The 15,778-nt window shown below is 49.9% G+C and overlaps 1 protein-coding gene across 2 annotated transcripts in view; it reads left to right on the top strand.

Annotated features, from left to right (window-relative positions):
* Positions 1 to 15,778, top strand: part of JDP2 (Jun dimerization protein 2) — a 55,901-nt gene that overhangs the window by 23,693 nt on the left and 16,430 nt on the right. The window contains exon 2 of one of the 2 annotated variants that reach the window (XM_066322027.1): positions 11,166 to 11,276. The gene's annotated coding sequence lies outside the window, so the exon portion shown is untranslated. Of the gene's footprint in view, positions 1 to 11,165; positions 11,277 to 14,426; positions 14,607 to 15,778 lie in introns of those variants that run through there. The other variant, XM_066322028.1, reaches the window with a different exon arrangement.

Raw genomic sequence — 15,778 nt, 5'->3', positions numbered from 1 at the left:
AGCTTGGGCTATGGACCCAAGTGAGCCCCAGACACCCACACTACAGAGCCTAGCCCCCAGGTTTCTCTGCAGCTAGTTTCTTGAAAACATCCTAGCAACAATCTCTTATTAATACACCACCCAAAAAGATGGAATTAAGGCCAGTGTTTGTGGCTTTTGGTTTTGGTGACTGATGAGCCCTTGATTTGCTTTGGTAACCCAGGAGCAAGATGGCAGTATTTCATTTTCGATCCAAACTTAAAGCCTTGGTTTTGTTTAGCATGGTTTATAGGCCAGCCCTGGAGTGTTAAAGTGTGAAAGGGGAATGCCTTTCACCTGTGCCCTTGCCTTCACCTGTGCCCCTACACTTATCTGCTGATGATTATGTCCTAAGCAGTAATCATAAACTAATTATGAGGAAAATTATGACTGAGGAGGTGCTGGGAAAACTTCACCACTCCTGGTGTATCACCTGCCCCATGAATGGAAGAGAAAACGGGTGACTTAGGGCCTGGGAGCACAGCGGTGGCAGTTGTTTTACAGGGTCCAGTTTCAGAGAGGCTGAATGCTCTCCATGGGGATCAGCCTCTGTCCACAGCAAGCTCTGTGAGGGTTGAAGGAGAGGAGTTTCCAGCCCCTGCTTCCCAGCAGCCCTGCAGCACAGAAATGTCAGACCAGAGGCACCTGACTGTGCAAATGTGAGGCATGGGCAAACATGGGGAAAAGAAGACAAGAAAATGGGCAGGTGGTTGAAGACCATTTTTACCCTGAAGCATGTTTGTTGGAGTACACAAGGAGTCCTCTCACAGTCCATTGGAAAGCAAGCACAAAGGGAAAATAAACTAAGAATCAGGCACCTCAACAGCCAGATCAACAAGGCTGTTGTCCACAGTTCCCCCCAAACAGGCTGTGACCTTTCAGAGACGCTTCCACTCCCCCTAGCCCTGCTGCCTTCATCCATGAGCAGCCCCCTGGCATGCTCCTACTGGGTACTTGCTAAACTGCCATGTGGAGCCTGGGGCAGCTGAATGCAGAGGGGAAAGGGTGAAGAGTGGGTGCTGGCTTGGATGTGGTGGCCAACCTGGGCAGGAGGAACACAGCATGCTTGCTTGGAGATCCACCTGGATCTGTGGAGATCCACCTGATGGAGGCTTCCTGCTTCCCCAGGATCTTACCAGATGGCTACAAACCATTGCTTCTAAGGATGCTTCCAACCTGCCCTGATGTGAAAACTATACCTCCTCTTCCTCTATGGCCCTTCCTCAGATAAAGGCTCTCTTCTTTTTTTGTGCTGTGGAGGGTTCAGCTCCCTGTGTCCTTGAGGCTGAAATAATGAAAGTAATACCCAATGCTCTCAGGTCTGTTTTCCATCATAAGAAGCCATGTGGCTTACCCAGAGCCAGCTCAGGATGTGGAAATGGATCAAGAGGAGTGGCCAGTCGTGGGACAGAGCCAGCCTGCAATGGCAGCATACCTCCAGTGCAAAATTTGGTGGTCAGCTTTTCTCTCAAGTGCAAAAAATAGGCAAAGGGAGCCCCAGCTGGCAGCATGCACACCATGTGCTGTATGAAGGGAACCTCAGAGCTGTGTGAAATACATTAGCAATGCCGCCTGTCACTTTTCTCTGCCTTTCTGGGCCTGCCTGAGAGCTGACCAATCGTCCCACCAGGTCCAGCTCTTTTCCATAAGAGAGGTATCTAAACCAAGCAAGTCCTGAGCTCACCTGTGCTGAAAGAGCTCACACGTCTGGCTCCTGAGCTGGTGTGGCACTGCTCAGGAATGCTGCACACTGGGAGGCCAAACTGATCCTGCCACAAGGAGAGGAGCCACCAGAGCCAGCACAGCCAGCCTGGCTTTGCACACTATTCATGAGGGCAAGCACTTGGAGAATGGTCATCTCTCCACCCTCCTCCAAGCCTGCTGCTACAGCCTGGCCTGATTTAAAAGCTGGATACTAAAATGTCTAAGGAATGAATGGAAAGTCCCATGAGGCCAATACTGGGAATGGTCTGGAGTGCAAATTTCCCTCACTCCCTCCCTAAAACAGACTTGCCCTGGGCACCGTGAGGGCCATGGAGAAGTTAACTCTGCAGCTGGGAAGACATCTGCAATTTGGTGAGGATAGGTTCTTTCCACAGAGGCTGCTAATTCTGCATGACCTAATCTGGGTTTGTTGCTTCTCTGCACTGTGAGTCACAGAGTGCACAGTCCTTTGGTCACTGTGGCAGGCTGCAGGACTTCACAGTGGCCTTTTGCTCTTCCTACAGACAATGACTGTCTTTGACTTGGCTGTCATGTGCTGTTTGATGCTTCCCATTTATATCTAATATGATCACCACAATCTGCAGCAACTGTAGGTTGTCATACTAAAATCTTCTCAGCAACAAGCAATTTATTAGCTGGTCAGGAGTCACACTGGTCCAGAACAAAGCCTGTATGAAAAAAATCCCCAAATAAGCCACTGATAACTTAGGAATTGAAAGCCTTAGTGTGGCTGTCTTGGGAAGGTAAAGCTTTACAGAGCTTGGTGGAGGGGGAAAAGCTTTTGGTGTAAAAATAAAGCAGCAGTTGATCATTCATTGAAAGGTGAGTGCTGTCTTCCTTATCAGCCTGCCCAGTACCCATGGAAAAGCTGGTGCCATCAGTAAATCCAGCCTCTTGACAAGAGGACTCTCTACCCTACCCTGCACCTACTGGGACAGCTGAGCCCTGAGACTCTGCAGATTCCCAAGCTGCGAGCGCTGAGACTTGGGTACCAGATTAGCTCTTTTTATTTCCTTTCATTTAGCAGGATCCTGCAGAGCTGGGTAGCTGCCAGTCAGTCTGTCAAGATGTGAACTATTTTGGGAATTTTTATGATGGAACAATATTTTTTTGGTAAACAAACGGAAAGCTGTTAAACAGGGACCTTCACCTCACAGCTCCCGGTTCAGCTCCCTCACTGCTGTGATGCCACAGTGACTGTACTGTCCACTCTGCAGAGCTCCCTTCATGGCTCCTGCAGGGGCAAAACAAATAGCAGCTCTTTTTTTTCTTTTTCTTTTTTTTTTTTTCACTAACTCCTCGACAAAAAAAAAAAAACCCTAAACAAAACCCCCAACCTCCCAAAAAACCAAACCAAAACTCTCAAACAAACAAATGAACAAAACAAAAAGGCCCCCACCAACCAAGACAACAAACAAACAAACCCCCCCAAAAAAAACAAGACAGAGAGAAGAAAAAGAGCAAATTTGCTTTAAGCAGCAGAAGCATTTTCTTGGTGGTCTTAACCCCTAACACACCTGAGGGCAAGCTGTATACTCTCTCTGTGTGTCATGTTATCTGACCGTGTAGCAGCTAGCCACATCCCAGGCTGGATTTCCTCACAGCTACTGGTGACACATGGATCCAACCCACAGTGACACAGGGCCAACTGTGTACAGCAGGAAGACTTCCTTTTTCACAGTGTCTGTTAATACGAAGCCCTGATGGAGTCATAGAGTGCACAGAGGAAGATGTTTGTCTGGAAGAATTGAGCAGGGAAAGAAAGAGCAGAAACATTTCCCACTCTAAAATGGATGTAGTGTGTTGCTCAGGGGAAAAAACCCATAAGGGGTCAGTGAGTCCTTCTTGCTGCCATAGGCTAAAATTAGTTTCACCATTCCAAGGTACTGGCAGCAGGAGAGAATCTAGTCTTACATGGGCTATATCTACCCCAGCCTTTGGGGGAAGTGATTGATGGCTATCAGTTGGAATAAGCCAATCCATTTGTCTGCTCCACGTGTTTTGTCCATGTCACAAAGGCAGTTTGTGGTTTTCCTTGGTTCCTGGAAAGTCCAGTCCAGTTTGTACAACACAGTCCCTACTGGCAGCCCATGAATTCCAGACCATGCAGATCGCTGAAGAATCTCGAGGGAATCTTCTCTCTCTGCCCCTTGATCCACTCTCAGACTTACCATAGAGCTGTAGTTTGCCTCATTGACAAGATGCACAGTGGGATCTTTTGCTGATTCTGCCTTGGGATCTCTCCTGTAACTCATTAGTTATTCTTATTCTGAGACTCCGCTACTAATGATTTCTTTGGAGGAGCCTTTAGTAAAGTTGACTGTGGGCAAGTGCGCCTTCTCCCTGTCAGCAAGTGCACCTCCTCCCTGGCCAGTTGTCTTCCCTTCTCTGTGGGCAGCTGCAACCCCCTGCACTTCCCTCTCTTTTTTGTTTTTTGTTTGCTTTTGCAGCCTCAGCATGTCAGCTCTGGCCCTTACGCTTCTCCTCATTTCATTCTGATGCTTCCTGGGATTCTTCCAGTGTCCATGCCTGTGTATGAACATCTTCTTACTTGTAGGTCTTCAGTACCCTCCCAGGGCAGCTTCCCCAACCCGCTGTTCCTGCTCTTCCTGCCCTCTGCACAGAGTGCCTTCCTTGGCTCTGTGGTTTGCACTCTGCCATGCAGGAGGAGAATTCACCTGGCCTCGCTATGAGAGTGCCTATGCTGCACATGGGAGTCCCAAGGCTCCTGGGAGCACACGGGCTGAACATCTTGGGAACTGCAGCAGTGATGCACTGGAAGAGAGGCACACCAGTCCTCAAGCTCTTTGGCATTTACCGCACTCCCATTCTGCAGCTGAACGTAAAGAGAGATTTACTCAGGTCTTTCAGATCCCAAGTCTGCATTTTAGACAGATATCTAAGCTGTCTGGAGTCCTGCAGCTCATCTCGGCTGTGACTATAGCTTCTGCTGTCAGCTTTTGGAATCTCACTCCTATTTCCTCTTGAACTGGCTTCTCTGTCTTTGCCCACTAGCATCCCCTCTCTTCATTGCACTCCACATTTAGCCCCATGATTTGAACTTAAGTGTGCTTAGTTGGTCCATCTGCCTCAGAGAGAACACACTTCATCATCAGTAAATAGCTCAGCTCTCTTCCTTCTGATCTCTTTTCTCCTGAATTCTGTGTGCTCTTCTGTGGGGCTTTATCTCTTTAGCACTCAATGGCTTACCTAAATCGGTGTCGCTTATGCTGTCACTCCTGTTCCTCCTGCTCAGCCTCATTCCTTCCCTAAAGAAGGCTTATCTTTCTGCTGCAATTTTATTTCTCCAGCTTTTCTCCATCTTGGTCTCCCCCAGGCTCAACTATACTTAGTTTTCTATGTAAGTCAGGGAGCTATGCTCCAGAAGGATCATCACATGGAAGAGGGGACAATCCTACAAGTCATGACAATGTGTTTATCTTGTGCTTCTTTGGGCCTTAGCCTATAGTTGTCCAGCTCTGTCCTCTTTGTGTCAGACCATTGGAGGCATCTTTATGATGCCCTGCTTGGGTCTGAACACTTGTCACAAGGAGGTGCAGCAGAATGCATGGGTTTTGTCCCAGCAGTGCCTGTGCTGTGACTTGTAGCTCTAGACCTGGGGCACCAGAAGGACCCTCTGCATCTCTGGTTTTCGTGACTGTTCCTTCAGTCAGGTTGTAGATAAATATACCCACAAAGCTGGAAGACAACCTAGCCCCTCTGCAGCTGTGACAGCATCCAGCTGTATTACGTGCTCTGGGTGCCTTGTACTTAGGAGGAGCAGGGAAGAGATTTCAAATTGTCACACTGGTAAAACAGCACCCTGGGTAAGAGCTCGGAGTCCTGCCTCATTGGTCCACCTATGCCTCCGTGAAGGATGTACTTTCTTTCAGCTTCCAACCTGCAGGCATCTCCTGGTCCTCTGTTGTTTATGATACTGCAATTTGTTGCCTTGGAAATAAGTGCTGGTTTATCCCAAACAGAGCCTACAGTTTCACAGCACAGTCAAGTGAGAAGAGCAGATGGTTACCCCATTTCTTCTGTTGTGTTTCCCATTATCCTCATCCACAGTTGGATGACAGGAATCTATGATTCAGTGCAACTATCTGTGGCCCGGCTGCATCTACCCATGTACGCTGGAGAGCCATCCATGTTTCTACTGGGATATGACATGCCTTTGTGTCTAGCATCATTATTTTGGCTTCCTGCAAAGGGAACTTGACCAAAAAGCAAAAAAAAAACCAACCTTCTTTCTTACTTCAGTGGTATCTAAGATCAGGGGGCAGAAGGACAGTTCAATACTGTTTCTGTTCAATGCAGTTTCTGTTTCCCAGGGCTTTGTAATATCAATCCTTAAGCTTTCAACCCTCTGCAACCTCATTTTACTGTTTTATTTGTTGAACTTTGGACAATATATACCTTGTACTCTCTGTAGACACCAGCATTCTTCTTTCCTGCAGCTCTCCTGGCTGAAGCTGCGGTTTGGCAGCAGCTGTGCAAGGTAAGACTCAGGATACTGCATGGAGGCTAGATCTTCATGCAAATGCCCTTGCTTGGAAGCAGATTTCAAAAGAGCTGGTGGTCCAGAGACACAGTGGTGTCATGGCCCTAATATGCATTTGGAGAATGGAAGAGATGTGGGGACTCTACAGGGCTGAGGAGCCTTCTGGATCTGAAATGGCTGGGGGAATCAGCACTTCCAAGCCCAAGATTAATTGCTTTGCAAACAGTTCTGCTTTCATTCCTCAGTGCTGTTCTTTGTGATTCAATCTGATTTGTTTGAATTCTGTTCTGAGGCTTATGTCCTACCCAACACTTTGCTACATGAGTGCTGTCTTTCCTTGCCTGAGCAAATTTAGACTGGAGATTAACAGAATATTTTTTCCTTTCCGAGTAGTAAGATCCTTGGGCAGCTTTCTAGCGAGAACAGGGAGAGCAAAATTCCAGTTGGTTTCAAGACTGAGCGTGGTTAGTTTATGAAGGGAATTATATAATAATGCTGTTAGTGCTTGTAGCTGGATTTAGTGATTTGGTGTCTCTTCTAGTTCTACCTTTCTGAGAGACAGCTATGTTTAAAGTTCATTTGAAGAAGGGAAAAACTATCCTCCAGATTCAAATATTGTGCCTTAAAAATGGAAAACGGAGCAGAGGAGATTGAAAACTGGTTCTTGCCTAGCAGCAGGCAGGCTGCAGAGCCAGGTCAAGAAAGGAGGTGGAATTGTGGAAAGAAACAAAATTGCTCTAGTTCATTGTAGAGATGTGGCTTGGGGAGAGCAAGGCTGGGTGAAGCCTGGGGCAGGGTGATGAGGCCAGGAAGGAGGGCCAAGTGCACCACTGGAGTGTGAGCTGCAGGCCTGTGAGATACTGGAGGAGGAGAAGGGAAGAGAGTTGCTTCTGTTCCTTTCCTGCATACATGCCATATCTGGCTCTTTTGCTTATCACCGAACTTACCCTTTCTGCAATGGGTAACTGACTAAGGCTCCTTGTGCTGCTCCATTAATCTGTGGCTTTCCATTAACAGGCAGGTGCTTGTACCCGGGGGACCACCCCGCTGACTGCCAGAGATTCCTGGCACCGGGTACTACAGAGTTAAGCAGCCAGGCTGGAGTGTGCAAACAAACAGTGAGACCTGTACTAACAGCCCTGCTTTGTGTAAGTGGGAAGCACAGGCTCCAACTTCTTCCGATTTCTCACCTGTCCAGACTGGTACAGAAAGAAAATGCCTCTTGGAGTTTCAGAGAAAACCACACCTATTTACAGTGGATTCCCCAGGGCCCTCCTGTGGGGTATTAACCCTTCAGCCCCAGGCCCACAGTCTGCCTTTGGTAGGAAGAATTCCCCAACATCCCTTGGGAAGTCAGCCCTTCTACCTTCACTGCAGGGACTTCTCCTGCTTGTCCCCAAGGCATTGGCCCATCCCTAGAGCAAGTGACTGATTTCTGTTTTCTCCCATCTGTAGAGTTATCCCTGTCCTTTGTAGACCTGTATGCTGGGGCTCTCTCTCTGTGTACTGGGCTTCCTGACCCAGCTCCTTCCCCCACAAAGCAGAACTTGCTCTTCTGTGTTTGGGTTGGATCTGTGAACGTGTCTCTCTGTTTGTCTCAAACGCCACCAAGTTTCCCTGAGATACCAGCTCATCCCTCCCCCTTGTAATATCCATGCTTTCTTCAGATTTCTTCCTGGTCTCACTGTTTGCTTTCCCTCCTTTCCCTGGTTTCTGAGTTTTCTCGGAAGGAATCCCGTGCTCTGGCCTCCTCAGGCTGGAGTGTTGTGTTGTTGTTTTTCCTTTCGTCGCTATGGGCAGGGATTTTGAATACTGAGCCAAGGAGAGGGAGGGAAGAAGAGAGGCAGTGAAAGAAGGAGGGAGTACAAGGAGGGGGTGGGAATGAAGAAAGCCAGAAAAGTGAGAAAGCAAAGTGTTCAGGGGAGCAGGGTAAGGAAGAAATGGTGGAGAAATGAAATGTGGAAGGAGGATAGCGGCCACTGAGTAGAGAAATAGTTTTGGATAAATATCAGGAGATCTCTCTCATTGGTTATTTTATTAATAATACTATTGCTGTAGACAAAGATATCCAGGGGAAGGTAAGGAGCCCCCACCTCTGCCTGCCCCAAAGCCCTCTAGGACACAAGGCATGAGAGATCCTTCAGAAAATGAATGTTTAAGCCTAAAGCAGCCAGTAGGTGCATAGGCTGCAGTAGGGAATATGTTAGATGTGAATCTGGCAGGTAGGAAGAGAATACAAAACACAAAGCCCCAGTAAAAAATATAGGACCTTCATTCAGCCTGTTGAAAGTAGGAAGGCTGGGACAGGACTGACATGTTTTGGGAACAGGAGAGAAAGTAGAATAGCTAAGGAAGCTTAAGACACTGCAGAGAAGCTAATTCCTACACCTAAAAGAAAAAGAGACAAGTCCCCCTAACAGTGCTTTTCAATTGCTACAGAGAAGGCACCTTCATGCAGTGAGAAATTCTAAAAGCAAGGCTGATGTCTTAAAAAACAACAGTCCTCAGGGTTGGGCACCAGCACCTGAGGAGCAGAGAGAGTGACAGCTGTGTGCAGCAATAGGGGAGGGCAGAGAGAGCTAAGGAATTGCAGACTTAGGTCTTATTTCCACCCCAAGTAAATAAACTATTGGATGCTCAGGCCCCCATCTACCTGATTGGCTACATTGCAGCAAGAAATCTATGGTTCACTTTCTCCGCTAAGGAAAATCATACTCCTAGAGCTGCTAGAAGTCATAGAGTGTTTCCTGTTGTAGGAAATAACAGCAGGACGTGGGTTTTCAAAAAGCTAGGAGCACTGTCTTTCACAGGAACTTCTTGACGAGCCTAAGTGGCCACGAGGTGATTTGTGCTGGCAGTGCTGAAATGGTGCAGGGCAGAAACTGTGGGCCCTGAAGGCTCAGAGCAGTCTGCCTCTGGGAGCCGTGCAGGGGTGGCTTTATAGTAGAATGGAAACTATAAATTCAGACAGTAGTGAGTCTGGGATACACCTCCAGCTGGAATACTCAGTATGCTTCTCATCACCCGTGTTGGGGAAAATAGGGGACATAAGGCAGATAAAGAAAGTTACTGAAAGGATGAAACTCCTTCCACATGAGCAGGGACTGCAAGGAACATAACGTCAGTTTACAGAGAAGATATATGGGGAAGGGATATGAATTAGATAGATAGAACTGTAACTTTTTAAGGAGACATGTATATTTCAAAGTCTAGGCCAGTGTCTAAGATAAAAAGGAAATTCCTTTTTGAAGAGGTTGTTCCACAACTGTCCAACATAAAGATTATTTAATTTAAGGATCTAGCTTGTCAGAGACAAGCTCTTGCACAGCATTTTCCAGCCCCGGTATCTAATCAGTCCTATTTTTATAAACAAGCAAAGTGGGGATCAATCAGCCCATCAGCGTGTGTGGCACTGTCTGACCACTTTGGTGGTGATCACTCAGAGTTTAGCACTGCCACCAGCCCAGACACAGCTGCTTTCCCTCAGTGACTATGGGGTAACTTATCATCCTCTCACTCCTACTGCTTGTGTGATTTTTCTTTTCTCAGCCCAGTTATGGAAAATGACTGGAAGTAATTTTTTTTTTTTTTTTTTAAAGACTAGAAATTAGTTAGGGATTCATGAAGGGAGCAGTTAAATCAGAACTGAGTTGTGGCCAAGGGGATGGTGTGACATGTAGCCAGAGGTGGCCAAATGGCAGCTTTGTCTTTACTTGTATCACCACCATTCTCTCCTGCAGGGCGAAGCTCTTTCTTGCTGCAGTTAGGTATTGTACTGAGGCTTACAGTAGTTTGAATGTACAAGTCCTAGGTCACATCCTTCAGTGAATGGTTTTCAGAATTGGCCAGCAGGATTGCATACTAATACTGAAGACAAAGATCAGGAAAAAGCGAAGCAGATTCATGAGGATTTGGGTGATTAAAGTGGATGGGTAAAAGATGAAAGGCACTGATTCATATAGCAAATGTTGGATGGCAAATGTGTGAGCAAGCAGCAGTTCAGAGGAATCCCAGTTAGGCAGAGACATGGCACAGCTCTCTCAGCCTCAGTGGGTGGGAGGTGATCATTAACCCTGTCAGCCTGCACCGAGAGGCAATGCCAGAGAGAATTTTAAGTGTGGGATATCAATGTGGCTTTTTATCTGCCAGGCATGTCCCACGTGCGTGCTGTTGTGCTAGTCAGCCCTGAAGAGATTTCAGTAGGTGAACTGGAATGGCTAACATCCTGATTAGACTTAGAATATTGATTAATTTCAGGCACATAAAGCTGCGGTTGGCCATGCAACAGAGATGTTTAGATCTAGTGTATTCATTGGCTTTCTTGGCCAAGAATGTCTCAGGGAGGTTACTGTAAGCTCATCACTACTAACAGTGGCATCAGGAGGATGCAGTGGGCAAGCAAAGGACTATTTGACACAAAAGACCATTGTTCAGGTCTTAAATATGCTCTCAGTGCATTTGGACAGGGCACATTAAATGTCAAGGACCCTCAGGAGCCTTGTCCATGCTGTGGCTCTTGTTGCTGTGCCACAGACAGGGCTGTAAGTGGTTTCAGAGAGAAACCTGACAAGAGGGACTGACTGCCTCCCCTGCCCACCTTCAGAATACTTCTGGAGGGTACTGTCCACTCCTGCTGTGAGAGGGCCACCAGACTACCCAGGAGAGGGGTAAAACAACAAGGGTAGTTGTGATGCTGTTTTGTGGTGTCCTGGCCTTGGCCTAAATCCAGCTGATGAGCTGCACAGTTCATCCATGTAGAGAAGGCAGAGGAATGCATGCTGGCAGGAGAAAAGCAAAGACTTTTCCTGAGGACTGAGAGCAACTCCTTTGCAGTCAAACTGCTGTGCTGGTGCCACTCTGTTTTGCTCTAGAGTTCTCTCTGTTCCTGATAACTTTCTGTCCCCATGTTGTGTTGCAGGGGCTGTGTTTCCACATCCATGAGCCTTCACCTTCCACACACTTTATTTGGGACAAAAATATGCAAATCATTCCTTTCATCTGAAGAGAAAGCCATCTGCCAAGCAGCAAGGTACTGACAGCTTTTTATGTTCTGTGCACTGGAACTTTTGCTTTTTTTCTCAACAGCTCCTGTCTCCATTGCAAATGCTGCCATTCACATTTGATTAATTTGTCTTTGTCAGCGTGTTTCCACCCCAGTGGCAAGACTGACCAGCCCTGGTAGGGCCAGACATGTTTATCTGCATCATTCAGCAAACAGCCTGTTGTAGGTGACTTTTTTGTCCACTTTTACCCATTGAAGCCACGAATTCTCAATTTATTGTTATGCCTTTTCTAGCCAAAATGAAACTATCTGAAAAGTAAACATATTTGGTGCTTACATGAGGCAAAACCCAGATTGGGAAAAGCACAGGCGCCTGCAAGAGCAAGGAAAATTCCCCTGTGACAGTACAGTTCCCAAGTCAAGGAAGAATGATGCAAGTTTGTCCCTTTAAACATGTGCGTAAGCACTGTCCCCAGACAAGGATTGCTTCCCTGGAACTAGCTCTTCAACAGTTAAGTTAAATGAGCTCCAGTTAGGACTAACTTGCATTATTATAATAGTGGAAATATCTGCCTCCAGGACCTGCAGTGGGGAAGCAGGGAAGGAAAGAAATTGTAGGCTGATGGGCTCTCCTTCCCACCTCCCAACCTTCAACAGTCTTGAAATCAGCACACTACAAACATGCTGGTCTTTTACAGAGCAGATGGATGTTGGATCCCTGCTTTTACAGAGCAGTTTTACAGGGATGTTGGATCCCTGCTCCCATCCTGTGGAGGCTGTCTGGGAGAGAAAGAGCCAGTACTCAAGGCTGGGGCAGTAGACGTTGGTGTTGCAATGAGATCTCCCAGCTCTGCCCACCAGTGAAAGGGAAATGAAAAAGGCAAAAACGGTGGAAGACAGAGCAGGGAGAGCTCTCTTTCTTCCAACTCCCCACAAAGAAGGGGAAATGGCACTTTCCCACCTTCCCCCGGGTAGAGAAAGGCTGCAGGAGGAACCATGTGCTGGACTGGACCTTGCTCAACCAGGCCATCAACGTCTTCTGAAATGCCTCTGGTTTGCCCTCTTCCCTTCCCTCAGGATGCAGCAGTTGTGAGGAAGCTGCCATGCACTGAGGGCAACTTGTCTGATTTTCCAGAGAGAGATATTGTTTGTCAACCCCATTGGGATACCTGCAGCTTAAAGCAATAGACAATTCTGTCCTCTCTGATGCAGGAAGGAACGCACATGGAAAAAATACATCTTGGCTGACATTTCTCCTTCCCCCCCAAGATGAGGTGCCAAGATTAAGGAAATATTTGGGTTCTATGCAGAAGTGTATAAAAAGTATTCTGCCTCTCTGAAAACAAACAAACAAAAGAACAACAGCATGAGAAGATTAGTAATGAAGATGCATGTGGAGTGTCCTGCCAAGCCAAGATGTTACCTTATTCTGTAGGACAACTTGGGCAGCTTATATCCTATCCTGAACACAGCATTTCTGATCCCATGTTCTTGCTCAGTCCCAGATGTCCCCACATGAATTCTCTTTCTCTTGCTGAGTTACAAATGAAGTGGACAAGGCTGGAAGTGCTGATGGCAAGACCTTGTAGATGATGTGGATGGTGCCTCTTTGTGGTGTTAGGCAGGTCAGAGAGGTGGCACTGTCACTTAGCTGGGTAGTTCTGCTCTGTCGCTAGAGGACATGAAAGAACCACACTCACCCATCAAGTTGAGAACTGAGGAGAGAATGATTTGGGGTTTATATAGGGTTTGGAAATTGTTCAGAGGTTGGGGGATGAAAGTAACACCTCTCTGACACCAGCGGTCAACTTAGAAGTCCATCAATTTGTCCTTCACCCTGGAAAAATATCAGTCTTTGTTTCTGTCACAAGCGTGAGAAAACTCCAGTAGAAATGAGAAACAATTAGAACGCTGAAAAATCAGGGTGACACTGCTCAGCCCAGTGGTTTTGCTAACTACTCTTAGGATGTTGTCTTTCCAAAGGAAAAGGAGCCTTTCTGTCCTGAAATGCTCTAGGAGCAACAGTCCTGGAGAATCCAGTACCTAGGGCAGGTCCAGCATGGTCCTCCAGTTGTGCAAAGCTTTGCTTCCCCAGAACAGTTTGGCTGATGGAGCTGGGAAGAGACCAATGCTAGAGAGAAAGAGGAAAGAGACAAACACAAACCACTTATCAAGAAGGCCCCAGTCTGTCACTTGCTCCATTATCCCCATCTGACATGAAGGTGCTAGAACACTGGGCACCATGAATGTACCTGTGCTTCAGGCAATGTCGCTCCCTGATGTCCGACTGATGATAAGAAAACAAAACACCTGGGAAGAGGAACCTTGGACCCCTCTGCTTCCTCCTGGTTACTCTCCAGGCCAGTCAAGGGAGTGGTGGAGCTGGGGCTGACAGCCTTTGGCTCGTGTGCAAGGGAGAGAGCATTGTGTGGGGCATGAGCAGGCCAGGCTGGGGGAGGGATGAGATGAGAAGGTCCTTGTCTCCCACGGGACAGTGGAGTGACCCTTCAGCCCTCCCTGCCCCTGTGTCTTTGCTATCCTGGGTGAGGTGGGTTTGCTGCTGGAGAGCGCTGGATACTCTGTCTGGTCCTTTGCCTCCTTCTTCCCAGGCTCAGGACGGAGGAGCGGAGGCTCCGCACAAATCGGTCAAGCTCGGGCACGGCTGTGGCGGCACCGGGCCGCGTCTCCGGGGTTGCCCGGGACGATGTCCTGGCGTGCGCCGGGGGACGACAGCGACATGGAGGGGAGCAGAGAGTGTATGGAGGGGCGCGGGGAAGACGCGCACCCGGTCGGGGATAGCGAGGTCCCGGGGCGCCGTGGTGCGGAGCGGTCAAGAGATGCCGGAGCTGCCGGGGACGGCGGCTGCCAGGGCAGAGGGTTGCCGAGGGTGCGGAGTCCCGGAGTGCAGGATGCGGAGACGCCGGGCCGTGAGGTGCGGGATGCCGGGCCGTGAGGTGCGGGATGCCGAGGCTCCCGATGTCGGGGTGCCCGGGCTGGTCCCACCCCTGCGCGGCGCTCCCCGCCCCGCGGCCCCGCTCCCCCGCCCTCCCTGACGTGTGGCGCTGGCAGCCCGGCCGGTTCCGCATTCCCGACCCCTCCCCGCAGCCCAGGGGCCGCTATATAACCGGGGCTGATGCAACCCACCCCGCCGCCTGCCACAGCCTGCGGGAGGCGCGCACCGGGGCGGCGGGCGGCGGCGGGCCGAGGCGCCCCGGCGGCGGCCGGCACCGACATCGGCACCCGGCGGGGCCCGGGGGTCGGGGCAGCGGCGGAGGCGGCGGGGCTGAGCCTGCAGCCCACGGCCGGCCCCTACGGCCGGGCCCCGCGGGCACCCCGGCCGCCCGCTCGCCCTGCACGGTGGGTGTGGGCGCGGGCGGGGGAAGGCGCCGGGCGGGCCGGGATCGCGGCAGGGGGCGGGAAGCGGCGCGGGGCTCCGCGGGGGCGGCGGACGGCGGGGGCCGGGCTGGGGGGCGCCCGGAGGAGCGCCCCGGCATCCCTCGGCAGCGGGCAGGGCGCCGCTGTCCGGGCGGCCGGGCGCACCGCGGAGATGCGGGGAGACCCTCGGCGGGGGCGGGCGCAGCCGCATGGGCGGCTCGGAGCGGGGCTGCTGGGGCTGGCTCCGGCTCTGGGGGTGCCTGGCTCCGGGCTGCCGCCGCGCTGAGGGGCGGCCTCCCCCCGCTCTCGGGCGCTCGCTGCCTCCGCTTCACCTGCCGGCCGGGCGCGCAGGTGAGGGGCGCGCACTCCGTGCGGCCGCCGGCCCGGGCGGGCTGTCGCCAGCCGCGTCTCCAGCCCGGGAGGCCCGGAAAAGGAAAGGGGACCCTGGAGGTGCCCCCGCCGCGCGGTCCCAAGTCCGCTTTAGCAGTCAGGCGTGGAGTTGAATGGAAGTTGCATTCTTTTGCACGCTCTGCTCCAGGAGGCACTTTTTTTTTTTTTTTTTCCGTGGAAGGGAAATAGGTTTGAGAGCAAATTGGGGGAAAGGGAGAAATACCAAGGGAGCGAGAGCCACATTATGTTTCCATTTTCCTTTAATGAAGGCCCTGTGGAGGTGCATTTGAAAACACAGGGTCTCCTATGCCTTCAAGGAGGGTGAGAACACTGTGCTGGCTGGTTCCAGGGCCATATGCAGCGTATGGTGGCCAATGAAACGGGGCCTGGCTCGTTCTCTTGCTTGTCTTGGCAGCCTGCTCCATGGCTTGCATTACCAGCCCTGGAACACAACCACTGCCAAACTGTGAGTGTGTGTGCGCGTGTGTGTGTTTGGACTCCAAGAGCTCAGCAGAAGCAAATGCTTCTGCAGCTCAGACCAGGATTTTTCAGCTATTTTTGAGGAACTTTGCATAAAAAAAAAACTCTGTCTGGAGGCTTTTGATGGAGTCTGCCTTGGGAATTGATTGGTAAAATTTGTATGAGGGCATCTGTGAATGCCAGACTTTGGAGTTGAGGTTCTTAGTATGAGTCCTAGTGATTTAAAAATGCAAAAAACCTGCCCATCTAGGCGGTGAGTGTGTGGGTGCAGGAGCTGCCATCCA

The sequence above is a fragment of the Sylvia atricapilla genome, chromosome 6, assembly GCF_009819655.1.
Source record: "Sylvia atricapilla isolate bSylAtr1 chromosome 6, bSylAtr1.pri, whole genome shotgun sequence".
NCBI classification, from domain to species: Eukaryota; Metazoa; Chordata; class Aves; order Passeriformes; family Sylviidae; genus Sylvia; species Sylvia atricapilla.
Note: the sequence above shows the minus strand (reverse complement) of the source record. Positions and strands in the feature narration are given on the sequence as shown.